The sequence below is a fragment of the Centruroides vittatus genome, unplaced genomic scaffold, assembly GCF_030686945.1.
Source record: "Centruroides vittatus isolate TY-2023 unplaced genomic scaffold, ASM3068694v2 contig_5, whole genome shotgun sequence".
Classification (NCBI taxonomy): domain Eukaryota; kingdom Metazoa; phylum Arthropoda; class Arachnida; order Scorpiones; family Buthidae; genus Centruroides; species Centruroides vittatus.
In genome coordinates, this window is record NW_027122286.1 from 1413408 (window position 1) to 1435818 (window position 22411).

At 30.4% G+C, this 22411-nt stretch overlaps 1 protein-coding gene and 1 long non-coding RNA gene across 2 annotated transcripts in view; both read right to left on the reverse strand.

Moving 5' to 3' along the window:
• The window catches only part of LOC136978208 (uncharacterized), a 175635-nt gene that overhangs the window by 141313 nt on the left and 11911 nt on the right, over positions 1-22411 (reverse strand). The window lies entirely within an intron of this gene.
• Positions 20184-21915, reverse strand: LOC136978220 (uncharacterized). The gene is made up of 2 exons (XR_010881190.1): positions 21342-21915; positions 20184-21236 (listed from the first exon to the last, which is right to left on the reverse strand). It is a non-coding gene; the product is annotated as an uncharacterized lncRNA (long non-coding RNA).

Sequence of the window (22411 nt, forward strand, 5' to 3'; positions counted from 1 at the left end):
TGCGAACAGTAATGCATGTGGCCACAGAACAGCAATGAGGGACAGACTTTGGTGCAATCCTTTGGGTTATGTAAAATAGTGGCAAGAAAAAGAGATCTTTTAACCTTGTTCAAGATATACTTATATTTGTATTTTTCTCTTCTCTTGCTTATCCAAAGATTGGCGTGAAATCCAACCCTCGAATTCAATTAATGTTGGGGAAATACAACCTTGGCATAAACCTTTAGTAACCAGAAATCCTTCAGATAATCTTGTTGCTATTTTAATTTTAATAATAAAGTTATAATATAATTTTTTTATTATTATTTATTATTTTCCTATTTATTGTTGTTTTATTCAATATTTGCCATAATTTTTTAATTGGTATACTATTGAATGTCTTTTCTAAGTCAATCTATATATATAATCGAGATGAGTTGATAATAATAATAATCAGTGCAGAGCCCAAATGGTTAGGAGTTGAAAGATGAAATTTGGTACACAGTTAGGGTACGTCACAAGAACGTACACTAAGAAGGGATGTTTTGAAATTCCTCCCCACGAGGGAAGGGTAGGGACAGGATTAAGGCTTAACACTTCCATTGTTCATAGAAGTGTCAAGTAACAATGGAAGTGTTATGTAACAATGGAATTGTTAAAAAAAGCGATGTAAAAGATGCAGATGCAGTTTTTTTTTGTTTTCGCAAGAAATCAAACATATTTTTAGACCCATCTAAAAATTCTCTAGTTAGTCTGGAAACAGGGGGACCCAATTCTTGTATTCTGTGAAAACGGGTAAGGTTGAGTATAACGTAATAATCTTAATCTTCGCTATCGTTACTTTTGCCCGAGCAACTCCGGGCCTACCTGCTAGTAAATAATAAATATGGAGTTTGATTTCTAGCAACTTTTTTCTCAATTATTTGTCTAACACAATATGATCAAGAAAATATGATCAAGTGTGGATCTTCCACTCCTACAACCTGCTTGTTTCTCATTTTCCATATCTTTGTATTCCTCTTCTAAGTAATATTTTAATAATTTACCATATATCCTGCTGAATGTATATTGTAACAGTAATACCTCTGTAATTCTTACACTCATTTGTTTTGCCTTTTTTGTATGAAGTGACAGGTATCCAACTTTCCAGTCTTGTGGAATATCTTCATTTATACATTGTTCCATTAAGTTTTTGCAAATTCTAAATAAACTATCAATCCACACTTAATTAGCTCTGCTGGTATTTCACCAATGCCACTAGCTTTATTATTTTTTAAAGATTTAATTATACTTTCAGAAAGTTTCATATCTATCTGAATACAGTGGAACCTCGCTTAACGAGCACCTCACACAACGAATATTTCGCATAACGAGCAAAACAAATTGTAAAAATTTGCCTTGCTTAATGAGCGATGTTTTGCATAACGAGTGATGAGGAGGGGAAATCCCGAATTGTGCGCATGCAGCATGCTCCATCAGTCTGTGTTTAGCACTTGTTCCGCTAGCATCTTAGTGTCGCTTGTGATCACATTTTTCCAAACTTGTGTTCACACATATTACTTATAATCATCAACAACCATAGTTCGTTATATAATAAACAAGCTGAACGATATGCCAAATTCTTGGGTCATTAAATTTAATGACCGATTCCAAATTAAATTTTAGAAATGTCTGAATTAAAAATTAACTATTTATAATTATTAAATTTAATATGAGATGGAAACCTAACTGCCTACCTCTAGTAAAATTAATTAATTTCTAATATTTAATTATAGCCTTTACATAACCCAAGAATTTGCATATTGTTTGGAGTGTTTACCAAACATATTAGCTGTGATTTTTTTTTTTTTTTTTTTGTATGTTTCTGCAAATCGAATTCTCATTCCAGGATGGTTCATTCCGCGCTAGAAGAAATGATGATGATGATGATTCACACTCCTTAAAAGTGTATATTGTACAATTTTTTTGAGTAAATGTTATACATAAAACATTTAAGCATTTTTTTGGTGTGGAACGCATTATCGTATTTTATATTAATTTCTATGGGAAAAATTGTTTCGCTTAATGAGTGTTTCGCGTTACGAGTAAGACTCTGGAACGAATTATGCTCATTAAGCAAGGTTCCACTGTATAGTCTTCTTTCACATTATCTTATACATCCTCATTCTCTGTATTATAAATCATATATTCATTTCTGTTTTCTGTTAAAAGGTTTTTAAAATAGTCCTCCCATTTATTTAGTGATATGTACTAAATGGTATTGGTTCTCTTATTATCATTTCTTAAATTTTTCAAAATTCTCCATGCTTCAGTATTTCATCTTCTACCTATATAGGATTGTATGGTATTACAAACTTTCTCCCAATTGTTATTCTTTTCTTGCAATACTTTTCTTCTAATAACTGCCTGAAGTTTCTTATACTCTATTTTATCTTCTATATTTTTTGTATTTAGCCATTTTATATATAAATTTCTCTTATTTTTCACCAATTCTGCTATTTCTTCATTCATTTTTACTTTCTATTTCTTCATTCTATTTCAATACATTTTTGTCTTACATGTTCCTGATTTAACTTCTCTTAATGCTTCTTCAGCTACTTGATGTATACTCTGCACTATATGATTGTATTGTTCTTGTACTGTATCAAAGTAGATTTCCTCTAATTTATCATCTAGTCGTTTCTGGTACAATAGCTGAGTACTTTCATTTTGTAAAGAGAGTAGATTATATGTTGAAATTTGTAATTCTGTCCCTTCTAACTCATTATTGATACTAGTGTCAACTTTAAAATATGGAAAATTTATTTTACTATTAATCACATAATGATCACTTCTACAATTAATCCCTCTAAAAACTCTGACAACTTGGGCCAATAGTGCAGTATTCTGTTTCACAATGATCCAATAGTCCAAATAGTCCAATATTGATTTTTAATTCAATGTGTCTTGATGTCGAGTGTATTTATGTATATCTTTACATTGGAAATACCCATTTGTTATTTTTAATGATAGTTCAATTAATCTTTCACCATTATCAGTTATTATATATCCTCCAAAAGGTCCAACTATTTGGTTCTTACGCTTTTTACCAGTTCAGCCATTAAAATCCCCTGCCATTATAATTTCTCTATTGTTGCCAATATTATTTATTATAGTATTTAATTTCTCAAAAAATTCATCTTTATCTAATTTATTTTCACTGTCACTTAAAGCATATATTCCCAAAATTTAATATTTCTACCAAATAGAGTTAAATTAATTTTAATCATATTTTCATTTATTGCTTTCCAAGATGTAACATTTTTCTTATATTTCGTCAATATCAGAACAGAAACTCCTCTTTTTGATCTAATATCTTTTGGTACTCCACTGTAAAAATGTAGATAGTTATCCTCTATAACCACTCCCTGTCCCCTTCTTTTTGGTTTCTGTTAATACAATAATATCCTGTTGTATTCTGTTTAATTCCGAGATAATTAGTCCCTTTTTATTATTAATATTTTGCACATTCCATGTTCCTATAATCATTGTCCTTTTCCATAGCCTTTGTCGTCGTCATGAATATCCAGCCGGCTTATTTCTGTTGGGCTTTTCAGCTTTTGAGTTCTTTTCCGAGAATGGGGGAGCTGGTCCCATGTCTCAACCTCCAACCTGCAGGTTGGGATTTTTAATCAAGGTTTACTCCTCTAGGAGAGTGGCTGTCACCACCTTGAGTCCTTCCTAAAGTATTAATCTCACAAAACATTTAAAGTATTTTCAAATCGTTGAAACAAACAATTAATTAAAGTAATAAAATTAATAAAGTAATAATAATTTACTTAAAGTATATAAAAGTTACAATTATATTTATAAATTATTCTAAGGGATATTTTACAAAATTTTTATGATATTACTTATAATTAAACTGTTTACATATAAAAAAAAAAATTTGTCTTGTTAATTTTTTCTTTTTTCATTAATAATGTTTCCAGTTCTTATATTTACTAGGCTACATGTATGTTAAAATTGTTTAGAGAATAAACAGATAATTCAGTAATCTCAACCACACTATTATAGAGTTTATATTAATTATTAGCATATATCTTGTTTGTTACTTTTATCCTTTTCTCCTTTCGATACTTGCACTAGCATTAACAACAAACACACAACCATTAACTATGCAGTAAATATTTACTAATCAAATGTTTTTGGTCTTCATAAACCTTCTTCAGGTGTATGTTTTTTATATTTTAAAAACAAAGCTGCCCATTATTCTAAAACTGTTTTATAACATTCCATTTTTGGATCAAGACAAATTTTAGAAATGTGCATGTTGAATTTTTTACATATTAAATGGAAGATCGTGCAATAAGTGAGGGAAAAAAAACAATATATATAAAAAACACAATGTGTACATTATGATCTAAACCAGGTAGAAAAAACTCTAAATTACATAGACAAGCTATGTAATTTTTTAAATAAATACTCAATCTTCAATCTGTTATTTAAAAAAAAAAATTCTATTTTAAAAGTAAAAACTAGGGTGTGAAAACTGGTAATTTATTACCAGTAATGAAAAATATTAAATATTGCCATTATCCAAATTCTTTTATCAGTTTCTCGTAATCAAAGTAAATTGGAGGAAAAAGTTAAAAATGATTATAAAAACAATCAAAAAAAAAAAAAACATTTTCTTACAGTAATGTCAGAACATAACTAACCTCTATCTGGCAACAACAAACATCCTATTCTTTGTACGATACTTCCCAAAACTACTCGACTCTACATACAACAGTAAATGAAACCCTTAGGCTAGATCAGTGGTTCCCAACCTTTTCTAGGATGCGGAATACTTTTGTGAGCAATTTTCTTTAGCGGAACACTTACTTAAGTTAATATGAAATATATAAGCTTGTCATCAGTTATTTTATTAGAATTGAGCAGTTATAATTCAAAATCTCTACTCATATTATTAACGCCAATTCTAAGACAGGAAAAAATATACCTAAATAACTTTAATGGGAAACTTGTGCCTGATGTTGTTTACATACTTCATTCAGTTTTTACCATTGCCTTTATCTTATTCGAAACAGTAGTACACTCGATAAGTACGAGTCGTACATATATATTTAAGTTTATGAAAATTTTATGATTTTAATTTTTTAATATTCGGCGGCTCAAATATGACTGTACACTTTCCGATTTGCGACTAAATCTGCAGAACACTTGGGAGATGCTTACAGAACACCGGTTGGGAACCACTGGGCTAGATGGCCAAGCAGTCAAAGATGGCAGGCTACCACTCTGGGGACCCAGAATCAAATCCAGACAGGTCAATAAAACCCTAAGAATTTTTTAGAGGATGGTCCATTCATTTATGTTGAGCCACGAATCTCATCACCCAGCATCCCCATTGTGGGCCTGGCAAATCCATGGGTGACGGACTGACTGATTCATATAGGATAGCATGTTGAGTGGGGACACTCAACAGTAAATGTATGATTGAAGCTCTCATTAGTGATCCTCCACACACTAACACAGTGGTATCTGTTCCCAAACTGAATTAAGATTTGTCCTAAAGATAATACACTGCCAGTCCACAGTAGTCCTTGCTTCTCTCCAAAAAGGTACACTGAAAATTGTCAACACAGTAAGCCTCTGTAATTCTTTTTATATAGCTATGCCAATTTTTGCAGTAATCAGACAATTCTATCTGAATGTATAACATTTTTTGTCAAATTGAAATTTACAAAAATATATACCTAAGAATTAATTCTCTTATCTTCATTTATTAATTTAACTCTATTTTCAAGTAAATTCACAAGTCAATAACAATCTCTCAAATTTTACCAGACTATTTTTGTTCAAATAAAAAAAAATGAATTTGACATTAGAGATAGATAAAAATAACCATTTTTACAAAACTTTAATAATTAATATGAAAATTTAATTTTACTGATAATTTAAGAACATATACAGAAAAGGGATTAAAGGAAATGCAGATATTAACATTATCTATTTGACAAAAAAATGTTAAAAGGCAATTTACCAGGATATAGAATTATCATCTGGAAGTTGTCTTAACATTTTTGATTTATGAGTACAGTAAGACCCCACTTAACACTGGAAATGTGTTCCTAGACGTCAAAGCGCTAAGCAAAACGGCATTAAACAAGGTCATTTTAACAGAGTAAATAGGGAAAGGGAAACATGCAACCAAAAATAAGCAAATTTTACTATAATTTTAAGTTATTTTTATATAAATTTTTGCATAATAATATATGTTAAATAACACAAACATATGCACACAGCAATGTAAAGTTTATTTTTTGTGATGAAAGTCCTGGCTTTTCTGAAATTCTTGATTTTTTTTAAGATTAAATTGTCTAGTGTCATTTGATGATTTTTCTTTTCTTTTCTTAAACAAATGTCGGTAGCAACAAATCACATTCAAAACACTTTGTCTTGCTTTTGCACTTCTTTCAAAATCTGAATCATTCACTACAATTTGATTGATGATTTTGATTATCACTACCAAACTTTTACTAAGGAAATCTGTAGCAAATTCTTTGGGTTCTCGTTTTCAGAATCACTATTTTTCAGTTTTACACAAATTCCTTGTTCTGTCAGTTCTTGAAAATTGTCGTTGGTGAGAACCTTTCCAATGACGATTGGTAAGGCTCTCACCAGTAATAACCTGCAGTAACTCTTCAATATCCTTCTCATCTACATCCTCTAGTCCTACTGTATCAATTAGGTTGATAATTTGGTCAACCCAACGATACAGCAATATGCTCTTCTCGTTGAGAATTCTTGAATACCTTCAGCCATAACTTCTTCCACACTCCATTCCTGCATTTATCAGTTAATTCTTGCCAAGCAAAGTCGATATTTCCTATGGCATCTGTGATGTTACAGTTTTTCCAAAATTGCACAAAACAAACATAGATTTACAGCACTATGACAAATTGCCACCTTTTGCTGATTGGTTCATGTTTGGGAATAATCATATTATGTGGGAATCAATGAAATGCCGCATTAATTTGAATCAGAATAAATTCTGAGCATTTTTTAGGCTTCAAGCAGACCGTGTTATATTGACTCAGCGTTAAGCAGGGTCTTACTGTATAAATATACAGACGGTTAGTGGACTTCTATACATTTTAAATTGTCTATTTTATAAGAATAGTAAAAGATTTGCTATTTTGTCAAAAAGAAAAACAAATGCCTAGGGGAAGTGTAAGAGTAAAATTGGTCAATTCTATGTTGCTTTATCCTGTTCAAGAAACCAAAACAATATTAAGGTGTCTATTACTAAAGGAAGACAGCAGGAAAACCTTTTAAAAGACAATAGAGTTTACTCAGAATGTAAAGTATAAATAAATTTTATAAAAATTTTAATATTTCTTTTAATATAAAGGCAATCATCTGTGCATAAGTGAATTCTCTATAACTCTTACTACTTTTGTCCACTCCAGATAAAATTTTGTTTTGTTGCTCTTTATATTCCAGGCACACCAGTGGCCAAGCAGTTTTGTACCCTAAACATTGGTAGTTCGGTCATGGGTTACACCTTGCCAGGATAGGCTGGTCATGTGGAGTTTTCCAGGTTTTCTCCACATCTTTAATACCTAAATAGAAACCAGTTACCCTTAAAAGACCTCCCAAAACACATCCCCACTAGGCAGATTGCCCAAAGTGTTGCATTGCCATACATAACAAAACAAACAACTCTACATTACAACAGGTAGTAGAAACTACTTAATTTGTAGAAATATTAGCAACTTTTCTTGAAATATCTACTCTTCTCAATTCTTCAATCTCTACTCTCTCATAAAAAGTATTCCATCATGCTTGACAGGAAATTTCTAGTATAAAAATAAAGAATATAATCAAGATATTTAAATGAAATTATAAAAGTGACAGATTCAAAAGAAATAAAAACCATTTCTATGCTCAAGAATTCAAACTGCATCAAATTTATAGAACATAGTACAATTTGCCCAATTATAAAAGCAGAATTAATTTTTAAAAAATCAAAATTATTTATTGTGACATTGTCACAATGCTAGCCTGCATTTTTAATCAAATTTTAATGTAAATAATAAATATAACTTTTTGACACAATCTAAAACTATGATTACTTTTTTACTATGATGACATTATTTTTCATATGATTTGCATTACAGAAATGTATTATGTGAATATTGTACACTATAGAGGGTTAAATGATATACTACTGGATCTCAGTTTATCAAAAGGAATCAATTACAGTCAAACCTGTTTTTATGCGCTCTTTTTATGTGCGATTTTTATTTGTGCGATTTTTTAATGCAAATTTTTAATTTGTGCGGTATAGTTGGCGACTAGTCTCGTGCGATTCGTCATGTCTTATGTTGACTTATTATAGCTAAATAAACTTATTATAGCATAAATGCACTTATTATAGTAATATTATTGCATGAATATGCGAAAAATGAAATTATTTACTTTTTAAGTCAACAAAACACCACCTGGACAAAAATATGTAAAACAGACGATAGACCAGACGATGCAGTCAAGTGCTGACATCTGTTGTCAATAAATTCTATTTCGTACGGTTTTGAGTTATTTTCTATGTGAGACTTTTTTTATGCGGTCCCTGTTGACCGCATAAAAAAAATATTTTTTAATTGTGTCGCGAAAACTATTATTTACAGCCATTCGTGAAGTTTCGTGAGATTTTTTTTAATGCGTTTTTTTAATACGGTCCCTATCCCCCCGCATAAAAACAGGTTTGACTGTATATACCAAATTTATCACTATATAGTATGGTAAAAAGTTTTTAATCAAAATTATGCAAACTTTGGTCTGAATATATGTAGTTAATCAGAGCATCTAACCCCACGATACTCAACCTGCGGCCCACTGAGCTTTTGTGAGTGGCCCGGACATGACTCATAAATAATGCAGTCAAAATATAAATTATGAAATTTTTACAGCAAAAAATAGATTCAGTCACTTCACCCACACTGCAAAGTTCCTTTTATCCTTTCTGTAAAAAAATGTGCTCAAATTTTACGTTGTTCGCATCGACGTATCTGCGTGAAACGTCATACTCAAAAATGAAATATGCAAAGAACATATATATAGAAATCAGCTTACTGATTCACACCTGGATGCTGTTTTATGAGTAGCATGCAGCAGTTACAAGCCTAATTTAAATGAAATTGTGAAAAAATGTTTGCAATATCAACAGTCACACTAAATTTCTAGGGGTGAGTGAGAAATTATACAAGTTTTTTATTATAATCATTATGTTACGGCCCGCGTATAATAGCTATCATATGTATGTGGCCCGAGAAAAAAAAAAGGTTGAGTAACACTGATCTAACCCCTAAGCTTTCCATGTCAAGTTTCAATTTTCATCCATCTCACTCCATACAAGATTAACAAAGGACAAACAATGGGAATGTATAGTTCTGCAATTTGAAAATTGCAGCCCAACAATAATTAATATAATTTATACAAAATCTACATAAATTTAATAATTAAAACAATGGGATTGGTATACTTAATAAAATACTAAAAACAAAGATTATTCTCAGTTTTAAAACAAGTAAAAACTACTTTGACTTAATCCGACTTCGAAGAACGATACGAGTTTAAATGAAAAGACTGAGGTTTTTTCATCATTGATTCCTCCATTTAAACTCGTATTGTTCCTCGAAGTCAGATTAAGTCAAAAGCTACATAAATGATTGGAAAATAACTCATATTCAGAATTCATATTTGACAATATAAATAAACAATAATTCTTGAATTAAGCAAAATTAGCTATTAACTCAGTAATGCATAAAAAGGAAACCAAGATATTGTACCCACATCTTAAGATATTAGAAATAAGAGTTCCACACATATCCATAAATTAAAAAACAAAGATAGTTGAGTAATTTTTAAAAATTGATAATCATATAGTATGCTTAATTCTGATATTACTTCAGAAAAAAGGAAATGGCATATTCTGCATTCCTGCAGAAAAAAATATAGTATTTTCTACTTGCTAATTCTGCATAAAACAATACAAGAGATGAAATAATATGAAAAACTATAGCAAAGATTTTCTAAACCATTGCTTACTCTATCTTCTGGATCCAATATACTATAAGTTTCTCTCTAGTTACTAAAAGCTTTTATGTTTATCTTGGAATAAATTAGATCAGGAACTAAATAAAGTTACTGATGATAATGGATAACCATCAACTGCAAAGAAGTAATTTTATGAACTTAGAAGAACCAAAACAGAAAAACAGAACACAAGAACAGGACAGATTTTCTAGATACTGCTATTTAGTTTTAACAAAATCCTTTGAAAAGTAGGGAAAATATTAAATAAAACTAAGGATAAACAAATACTATAAAAACAAAAAAACAAAATGGATTTCCAAGCTTCCACATTTGCACTCCAGCCAACTTATAAATGATATCATGCAATAGGTTAGAATATATTGGTATAATTGTGTGAAACATCAAGTGAAATCAAAAATAGTGTAAGAAATCCATTAATAAAAATTTCATTGGAAATAAATTAAGAAAGGAAACCTTTAGACAAAAGATATAATTATACAGTAAGAAAATAAAAATCATCATCATCATCCATTCCTGCGGATACCCAGAGGGTGTACAGGTCAACATAGTGAAAAAATCAAACTTTTATACTACCATCCACTACTTTTTTCCAAACTCTCCTATCAATAGACAAGTTTTTAGCCTGGATTAAAGTTAAATTCCTTTCCTCCAAAGCCTGTTTAACACTATCTATCCACCTTCATCTAAGGCTGTCCCTTTGGTTTTTTCTCATCGATTTTAGCTTTGATACCTCTTTGGCCAATCGATCTTCTCCCATTCTTTCCAAATGGCTAAACCACCTCAGATTAGCCTTGCTTACTCTCAACTGAATATTTGTTATCTTAAGATTTTTTCTTATGTCTTCATTTTTAATATGATTTGCCGCCATATCCATCTATTAACAGCACTATTTTTTTCTAAAACTTTCATTTCTGCTGCTTCTAATTTTTGGTCAATTCCCTCATTTCTCACCCAACTCTTAGAATCATGTCAATATAGGTTTAAAAACTGCATTGTACACAGCTAGTATGGTCTTATAACTTATTTCTTTCTTATTCCAAATATATTTGATCAATTGGCTCCCTGTCTAACCTGCCTTGTTTAATCTATTGCTGATTTCCAAATCTAACTTTCTGTCTTTGCTACAGATTGTTCCCAAGTATAAGAAACTTATTGAGATGTTCTAAGCATAACAGTTAAAGTCTTTTTCTCTTTACTAATAGCCATAACCTTTGTTTTCTCATAGCTGATTAACATACTGAAATTCCTGCAACTTTCCTCTAAATTATTTAAAGATTGCTGGAGGTCTTCGGGTTTATTTCTTAGTAGGACAATGTCATCCGCATAGAATAAAGAACCAATTTTTATATTTCCCAAACTGAAGTTTGTCAATAGTTTTGATTCTTTTATTAAATTATCCATGAAAATTATAAATAATAACGGGAACAATGTACTGTACATCCTTGCCTCAACCCTACTTTTACTTGGAACCAGTCACCTATTTGTCTTTCTATCTTTACAGCTAATTTGCAGTTCCTATACAAGGGTTGGATTCCTGAGTAGAGTATCCTTGATGCCATATTTCTTAAGAACTTCAAAAAGTAATCCTCTAGGCACTCTAACAAATGCCTTCTCAGATGAACAAATCCCAAGTATAGTTTCTTGTTATATTCTCATGCTTTCTCTGCAATTGCCTTAATGTAAATATTTGATCTTGGCATACTCTAAAGCCTGTCTGTTAATTCTTCTAGGTCACTTTCAAGATGTTCAAATAAATCTTTTACCACTAAAATATATTTATATATTCTTTATAACAGAAAAATTCCAAACTTATGCAAAAGAAAGATAATAAAATAATAATTTAAGATATAAATTAAACTACATTGTTATAAACTAGAAGTTATAAATTGAAGAAAGGTTTTGCCATTTTACTATATAGAACATGATCATATTTTTCCTTCTTTTAAAGTTAGAAATTCTTTCCTTCTTTTGAAGTTAAAAATTAAAATCTTAACTAATAATCTAAAGGCAATGAATTCATATTTAAATAAAGAAAACATAACAATCTTATTTATATTCATATGTTATACTTTCTCTTCCCTCTAAAAATACAAAACAGCATTCAGTACAGATTTTAGTCCATTTCAAGATTTTTGTAAGCAAATTATTTCCTTTTAAATACAGTCAAGTCCACATAAGTCGACACCCCAAGGGGAAATGGAAGTGTGTTGAGTTATCTAATATGACAACTAAAGCGAAGTTGAAAAATACCAGAAAACTACAATTAGGAAAATACAGTAGTGCAATGTACCTCTGACCATCCATCACTGGCATTAACATTGGTTTCTGTTCCAAGTACCCTAGCAATTTCCATCACCTTTTGTTTCAGTTCATCAAATCTTTCTGTTTTTGGTCCCAAAACAGAAAGATTCAATGAACAAATTTGCTTTAGCAAACGTACAAGAGCATCTTTGACATCTTTGCTTTGACATCTTTGGACGGTGACTTTCTGCGGAGTTTTCGAGGCAGCTGCAACAAAAATCCAAGAAAAAGTTTATTAATTTCCTCTTTATTCTTCAGGATTCCCACCAATGTTGTTTTTGGAAGGGTTTTTTGTTTTGCAAATACGGCTTGTGGAGTTTTCTTACATTCAAATTGAGACACAAGTTTGTATTTTTCCTTCAGCGTAAGTGTTGTTAGCTTTCGGACACTCATTTCTAACAGAAATGTGAAACACATGCTACAAATAACGCTTGACGTTAGAAAATGCAAAATCGGATCTGCTGTGATGTCGATATAGATTGTATATTTTCTTTTTGTTTATCTGTTATTATTTTATATATAAAAATACAAAATGCTAAGGCATTTTTATTAATATTTATACTGTATATTAATAAATAAGTCGACTCCCCTCCTGAAAAAAATGAGTTCACATCACACAGTGCTGTGTGAATTCATTTTTTTCAGGAGGGAAATTGACTTATCAGACGTCTAAACAAGTGTGGGACAGCAAAGATATGTCGATTTATCCAGTGGTGACGAGTTAAACGGTATCAAATAAACCAGAGTTTTTTAACATTAATGCCTATGTAAGTTGGCTGGGACCACAGAAAACTGACTACCTAACCAACAGTGTCAAGTTATACCTATGATAACTTATGTGGAATCGACTGTATTTTGCATTTATACTACAAAATTATCTATTTTTCTATAAAAATAAACTGTCCTTGTTAGATTGTCAGAATTTTTTACAATGAACAAGAACAACTCACATTATAAAGCTACATTAATTAAATATGAAGAAAATGATTTATATAACACCAGCATGATAATTTAGCTTTACATTTAAGCTCACAGAAAACGGTCATATATTTAGCTAACAATAACAAAAAATAAAAAAAGCATGATTTAAATAAACGATTATGTAATAACTGAATAAAAGTAATATTTAAGTTTGTATGTTTTTTCCTTAAGTAATTAAAACCATATAAAAAAACTAGTCTTTTCCTTTAAACATAACATTGCCAAATGACATGATTTTCTAAGCCAAACAAAACACAAAAATAACAAATTCAACAGACTATGTTTATCCAAAATTTCAAAATAGATTCACAATTGAGTTTAAAAAGAACAAGACACTTACAGCAATTAAAAATCTTTAACTCATTTGTACTACATATAAAGAACAAAGTGAAAAAAGTACATATACATTAATTAACTATATATATAAATGAATACTATAAAGTAAGGAAAATCTTTAAAGCCTAAAGCATTTGCATTACTTCAGAAATACAACTAGGGAAAATCTAATCATATAAAAGAAACATAGAATACGACACAAGCATAATCATCCTACATTTTACTTTGAGAAGTGAACTCCTATTTGGAAGAGAATATCATAAACATTAAAAAATTATTTGCTTAGAAAACTATGTTAGATTTTATACAAGGGACCAAAAACCTTACAAACATATATCAAACGAAACCCGATATCATAAGCAAATACACCAACAACTGCCGTAAATGATCGGCTAAATTTAGCGGATCATTTACAGCAGTTGTTGGTATAATTTCTTTTTTTTTTTTTCAACTCTAAATATATAACTTCAGTAGGATTTATTGGTAATTCTCAAAATTTTACGTTATTTATTATTTCTTGTTTTTTCATTTTTACCCATTCTTGGGTAACTATTACAATCTGATTTGACTTGTCTGCTTTTATAATTTCTAATTCGTTATGATTTAAAAAATTATGTAATATTTTAACTTGGTTTTTATATTGAAAGTAGTTTTTGTCTCTAATGATTACTTTTCCTTTTTCTCTGGTTACATATTTTTTAATTTTATTGCTAATATTCATTTTCATGACAGATTCTGGAAGGTCATTGCAAATTCTATCTAAATTCGGTATTATGTCTAGTACTTCCCATTTATTTCAGCCATTATAATCAAGCCCTTTACATAGTATCTCTTTGATTTTCTCTGGAATTTCGACTTGTGTTTTATTTAGGATAAGGGACTTTTTCCACTCTTATCTCTTTCATAGTTGGGTAATCAAATTTTTTTGTTGATCTTTCATGTTTGTTCACTGCATACTTCTGAGTTTGTTCTATTTGTTCATTTGTAGTCTGTAAATGTTCATGTCCTTTCTTTACTTTGAATTTCTGTAAAGACATATCCTAATTATTCTTGTTTTTCTTATCAAGAAAATCAAGAATAACCAGGTATGTAGTCTTAATAATATGGAAACTACTATAAGCATTTAACCCATTGTCAAGAACTTTTATTATCTCCAAGCCTTATTACTTCTGAAAAGAAAAGAAGAATCAAGAACATTGATACAAAGTCAGGTATTGGCAGTGCATCTTTCCTTTGAGTGTGTGAATAATACTAACATTTAAGGAACAACATGCGACAGTATGTTAAAAAAATATGTTTAAGAATTAAATCCAGTAACGTGAATACTGATAAATATCTGTTTATTAGATAAGTGAAGATGATTATTTCTGTAAATTATACACTGGTCACAAATGTCTAAAGTAGATTTTTTAAAAAAAGGTGATTTTGAAGTACGTGTAGTTAATATTTACGTCGTCTTATATAAGTATATAATATTTTATGATTTGTCTACATTTTATTAATTTTAGTTGACTGAAGAGGGGCGTTATTAAGCCTGAAACATGTACAAATAACGTATATGCATATCAACTGAATAAAAGTTAATGATGAAAAATGCCAAGTGGTTGAATGATTGCACTATACAGTAGACCCCCCCTATAACACGGTAGATACGTTCCATGTTATAGGGGGGGTCTACTGTATTATGTTTGAACAAAGGTAAAAATATTAACACGGTTTCAAGAATGTTAAAAATATAGAAATTCAAATTGATGTTGTAAACCTCATAATGTAAACCAAATACATATTTTCCAAATTATTCAATTCACAGTGAATAAATATCACAAAATAAAAAATAATCAGACTCTCTATTAATTATAGAATAAAATAATGCCTTTTTTGCAGTTCTTGCAATTGCCCATTAATGTTCCCAATCTCTCAGTTCCTGCAAGAATCATCATCTTTTCTTTTTCTTTAGCTCTTTCACCATTTCTGTAGCGATCTACTTCTCACTCCACTCTTTTCCTTGTCTTATTTCTTCTTGTTTACAAGCAACCACAGATTCCTTGACTCTCTGAGCTGCATTTCAAGTTGCATGGATCAACTGCTTTGATATATCCAATTTTCCCAATCCACTTGCAGACATGACTATATCATGTATTTTCCAGTAAGCTACAAAGGTCTCTTCTTTTTAGTTTTCAATTAAGCATCCTTTGTTGATGGAAAAATCCAGATTCTATATGAGCTTTACTATGAGACATTATTAAAATCATCTTCACAAATATTTCAAATTCTTTTAGTTTACCACATTGATAAATGATTAACACATTGGTGTTGAGTCATTACAAACAGTGATTTGTAAAAATTCACATGTACTCGCAAGTACTTTCAACAGCTTACAGCTGTCATCTTCAGGCGAAAATCCCAATACTATAAATTTTAAACAACTAGCTTTTCAATGGACTATTTAAATTACATAAAGCATGTAGATGGAATTCAGAACAATTATGATATTATTCTGAATTCCTTTATATTGTTGAATACCAGAACATTGTGGCTGAAGCAAAAAGCTCAACTTTGGTTTTTGTTAAAGTGTTGTAAAAACGGACTCATCCCCAAGTGCCTTTAAATACAAATGGAACGAAGTCTCCTAGCAAAACTACAAATATCATAATTATTCTGAATTCCATCTACGTGCTTTATGTAATTTAAATAGTCCATTGCTCGAAATTTATAGTATTCGATTTTTGCCTGAAGATGACAGCTGTAAGCTGTTGGAAGTACTTGCAAGTACATGTGAATTTTTACAAATCACTGTTTGTAATGCCTCAACACTGATGTGTTAATTATTTATTACTGTACATTAACATAAAGTGTAAGTCTAGTTTCACCACATTGATATGGCAGACTAAGCCAGGAAGAATCAAACATGTCATTGTTGTCTGGAGTAGTGTTTAACTATATCACTAATTCCTGAGGATGTCAAAACGTCTATATTGCTTATCAATTTTATCAGCTATAGAACCATTTATCCAGTTATTGGTCACAAGAGTTTCTTTCCCTTGGTCAATTTGGTGTATTTCAGTACAACTTTTCCGTCAATTTGGTGGTTACGACTCGTAAGCAGTTTGCACAGTCTTTTTAAAATTCTAATATCACTCTGTCAGTTACTACCTTCATTCTAACTTTTCTAATTTTCCAATCTTTGGAGGCATATCCAAGATCTAGTATATGTATTGTGCAGAGATTTTCTGCTTTGCTCAGATCCACATCAGTAATGGAACTCACAGAAGGTTTAAATTTACTACCTGCAATTTACAATCACAGGATCAGAATAGACTTTTATTAAGAAATAGTTAAAAAGTACCAAATGCAAGAAATTAATGACCAAGAAGTGACCATTAATTTCATATTGTTATTAAAATAAATGAAAACATGAATGCATGAAACATGAACAAGAATGCATTCACCAAAAAACATCTCTGCATTAAATGAAATTTATTTAGTCCAGATATTACGTATAAATTATATGAACATGTATTATTGATCAAACTACTATTTTCATTGAAAAAAATTATTTGTTGTTATGAAATCTATCTTTATTGTCTAATAAATGTAAATTAAAAATTTTATATTATACCATGTAAATTTACATAGATTTCCCTATTAAAATCAACAAAATTTCAATAGATGGGTGACACTCAAACAAGATAAAATCAATTAACCATAGTGAAATTGGTTCAAATTACAGTTAATTGGTTTAACATGCTACGATAGTGAAAAATGATACTGATAACACTTAAAATATTTTGCTTCTGAGCTCCTCATTTATACTTTGGATCTAATGCACACTTCATTTCTCAGTTTTGCAAAAAGTTGAAAAGAGTGCACATTAAAATGTAATAAACACAGTAACATCTTTCCAAAAGAAACTTAGTGGCATTTTGCAATGATAATGACAAACAAAAGAAGTGACTTTTAGTTGAAATAAAACCAGTTTCAAACCCTGCAATTATTGTAAATTGCAAGCATGTAAATGGATTCTACATACCATTTACTAAGTAAGAGCTTTGAAACAATGTTGTAAACAGACCTCCTATACAACCTCATTTTCAAAGAAAACTGACTGCTAGCTACAGTTGCCAACTGCTTTTCAGTGAATCTCACAAGATGACACTTAAAAATAAGCTATTTATGATTGGAAAAGCTATATCTTTTTCATAAAACAATTAAAAGCCACATAATTTAAATTTTGTACTTTCTTAAAACATTGGAGTAAATATAGTAATTTTTATACTTAAATTTAATCAGTATTTATGATATAAGCTTAGATAGATCATTGTGCATATCATGAGATGCAACGATGTGCACATTGAAATCACTTTCCCATTATGCAATTCATTATACACTCTACAATAATAATTTTGTTTTTCCTTTTCCAGGTTTAATATCAAATCCCCTGAAATTTCTAAAACTTTCCTGATCTGATAAATTCCCTGGCATTTCCAGGTTCATTGGACACCCTGAAAATTCTTAACTGTAAAGAAACAATATTCCTCACAATTACAAAATCCTTACAATAGTGTAAATCAAAATTTTCTTATAAAAGTTCAATGAAGTGTGTTTGTAAGAAAGGCACACATCAAATGCCAACACACAAAAATTTCAGGCATGAAGAAGAAAAATGTTATGTAAAAACTTATGAATTTCAGTACCTGCATTTGACAAGAAAGTATCATATTTTTTAACCTTCCTATTGAAATAATTTTATCAAACAAAATTCACATTTATAACTCAAAAATTCATAACTGGAAAATTTATAGTCAATAAATAAATGAATCTACTGTTTATTCTCTTTGCCTTTGAGAACACACAAGAAATTTTTTTTATTGTGTCATGAATTAATCCTAAATTCTTTTATCTCAAATTTCTGTATGTATCAAGACCTTCTCTCTTATTTCTTTGTATGATCTTAAAATGTATTTTATTCCTATCAATAATTCAACTAACAATATTTTATTGACTTAAAACACAAAACAGCATGATTATTATTAGTTGTTCCTAAAACACAAAATTTCTATTTATAATTGAATAAAATATTCAACCAGAGGTCAGCAATATCTGTTGTAAACTGTATCATTCACAACAGACATGTATCATTCTGTGATACAAGTGTGTTTACAAAAGAGAAAAAGATTGTAATTTTTAATTGTATAGAATAATAAAGCTAGTCGGGCTGCAATTTAAAAAAATTGTAGACACACAAATTCCCACTGTCATCTATCTGTCTATCCTTCCTTAATCTCGAGAACAGAGTTACATAGATAAAAATTGAGATCAGATATGGAGAGCTTAGATGCAGGAGGCCCCAATTAATTATGTATGAACTTCCAGTTTACACCAGAATTCATGTTATTTCAATTCAAAAATTTCTCCCTGAAAGGAATTAGATAGATGACCAGCATGACTCTATTGCTAACAGGAAAAGAGGCAAGACAGTACTAATTTGAGATGGAGAACATATATTTTAAATTAAATAAATTAAAAATTGCATCCCAGCATTGTGACAATGTCATAATAAAATAATTGCTTGTGTGTATTTTGTTTTTGAATGACACAATGAGTTTTACAAAATGTTGAGTTATCAAGAGTTGAGTTTCTGGAACTCTATTGTAGTTTGAATGTAGATTATGAAGTTTATCATAATACAGTAGAGTGTTGTTTATCCGAAAGCCGATCAATGGAAACGTCGGTTAATAGAAAGCTTTCCAGTCAGACTGTGTCATGCTAAATCGAACGTTTTTGATACTAGATTAACTTCTAAATATAATTTTTTTCATTTTTATATTTTTCAATATATTTATTTTGTTTGTACAAAATAAAGAAATAATTTTTAACAATATAATAGCCACAATTACTAATATAAAAATTTTTGTTAGGCTTAAAATCTACAAAAATTCAACGCAAAGTGATATGCAATGAAGAAAAATTTCAACATGGGATAGGTTAATTAATTTTTTCGTACATAATCGGTTATCCAAAAAATAAGTTATCCGAACAACCTCAGTCCCCAATTGATTCGGATAAACGACACTCTACTGTAATTATATTTGATTATACTTTTGTTGATATAATCTTCACACTTCTAATGAAAATTAAATTTCCCCGGCCACCATCTTGCCACCAAGGGTAACATTAACCAGCAGTTTATATTATTGTAAAGTTTTACATTAAAAAAAAACTGTTAATTATTTAGATAAAACAATTATAAATATTTTTAAAAAAACATGTTTAAACAAGCAATATACACTTAAAATTTGTTAATTACACTGTTCAACAGAAACATGATTAACTAATCTTATTTAATTTTCAAATGAACAAAAAAAGGCATTGAAAATTGAGAGAATGATTCTTGTTGGAAGTTATGGAAAAAGTAAAGAACACAGAGTCTAATAACATTTTCTTTTATTAGAAAGAAATACACTTACATGCTTCAAACATGTCTTTTGTATTTCCTTTCTGGAGCCTCTCTTCTGATCATCCAGCAGTAATCTGCCAACATTGCAGGACACATTTATCTTTGTAATGCTTCTGAATGATTGATATCCTTATGAAAACACTCCCCATGTTCATCACTGAGTACACTGTAGTTAATGGGAGAGACAACTAAATGGAAATAGAAGATATATAGTTTCAGGAACATTCTGCAGCCAATTTTCTCACAGGCCATTAGAAGTTCATCCACAAGTTGATGAAAGCTTTCAGCTATGACATTTCTTAACAAACTAGTTGATACAATTTTGAAAGCCTTCCAAGCATCTCCTTCACTGTCCTTCAACCAACTCTCAAATTCCTCATCCTTTTGAAGTTTTCTGATCTGGGAATCAATATTCCCTCCTTGATTTTCTCTGGTGATCCTCAAAAATTGCTGACACAAATAGGTAAATGCATCACCATTCCTATTGAGAGCATTTACAAACTGTTTCATGAGTCCAAATTTAATATGTAGTGGTAGAACGATGGCTTTATCCAGAATGACAAGCAGCTGACAGACTACATTCTTCTGGCCTGGTATAAGTGATGATTGACGAGACCAATCCTTGTCATGATTTAATTTGTAACAACTATCCCATTCAGAGAAAGCAACAAAATTTTTGTCTATCCCTACTGTAGTTCCATTAATATAGCAACAACTTTAAAATCATAACACATGTCACTCCTGATTCTTGTTCTGAATAAGTCTACAGGTTCCATAACTATATCGGTTTCTTTAGTTTGGGTTACATATGCCAATGGAACAGAAGGCAGCACATTGTTGTCATGCAAAAGCACCAACTTCAAACTGAATCTGTAAACAAATGCTATTCGTTGCAAGTGTACTGTACATGATGCCCAAAGCGGCTGTAACACCATTGACAATGTTACAGAAATTGATATCACCTTCTTTAGAATAGAACTGCAAGAAACATTGATGTTGGTAGCAAAAGAAGCGACTTTTCATATTTTCCGCAAGGCAATTCCATTGTTTCAACCTGGAAGCCAAGCCATTAGTTCTGCAAATATAATCATCAATTAACCAATCTTTAGATTAATGCCAAACAATTGACAGATTATATCAGGCAATATTAATGCTACTATTAGGCCTATTAATTATTTACAAGTCAGCATTGTGAGTAACCAGTATGGTTATATTTAAATTAATAGTTCTATAAGCAAAGATCAGCTGGAGCATAACTAGCAACATGTCTGCAAGGCAAGCACAAGTTGTGGGTTCAAGCCCTGCTTCAGACTGATTCTTTTCTTCTAGCTTTTCTTCTAGAACTTGATAAATTTAATAATTAATTTAGAAAGAAATAACTCCTAACACCTATCTCTAGGCCAAATTACTTGATATTTGATTATTAATAACAGCATTAATATAGTTTCATATAATCTGGCAACCATTTGGCATGAATAGTTCATCTTTATTCTTGAGTAATTCCAGATCCCTGATAAGATTATTCAAGTTCTTCCTGTGTTATTCTGTATTGCTCCTCAGAAACATTTAACACAAATTCACAATCAAATAATGATGGTCTGCCAATTCATTCATGTCTGGTTCATCTACATCACTCACTATTGTGCATTTGGAAGGTTCTGGAATGGGCAAAAATGGTTTCCTCACTATGTAGTTTAGGCAGTATTGCAGAAGGGATATTAGGGTAGTTAATTGTTATCTTCTTCTTAGCCATTCCTTCTGCTTCATACTTTGACATGGTTAATGCAGAAGTAGAACTTGTAACACAATTACAGTAGAGCGTCGATAAGTGGAACCAATTGGGGACTGGGGTCCTTCCAGTTAATGATTTGTTCCAGTTTCCGACTTTGTACGAAAAAATACATTAACCTGTCCGATGTTCGAATTTTTCTCCGTTGTGTATCGCTTCCTGTTGAATTTTCATCGATTTTAAGCCTAACGAAAATTTTTATAATAACCATCGAGGCTATCGTATCGTTAAAAATTATTTCTGCATTTTGTACAAACAAAATAAATATATTAAAGAATATAAAAAACATGAAAATTATACTTTAGAAGTAAATTTAGTATCAAAAACATTCGATTCAGCACGACACAGTCCGACTGAAAATCGTTCCACTTTCCGGCCATTCCACTTACCGACGTTCCACTTATCGACGCTCTACTGTACTTGATTCCTTCCATATCATTGAAACTACAAATGGCACAGCA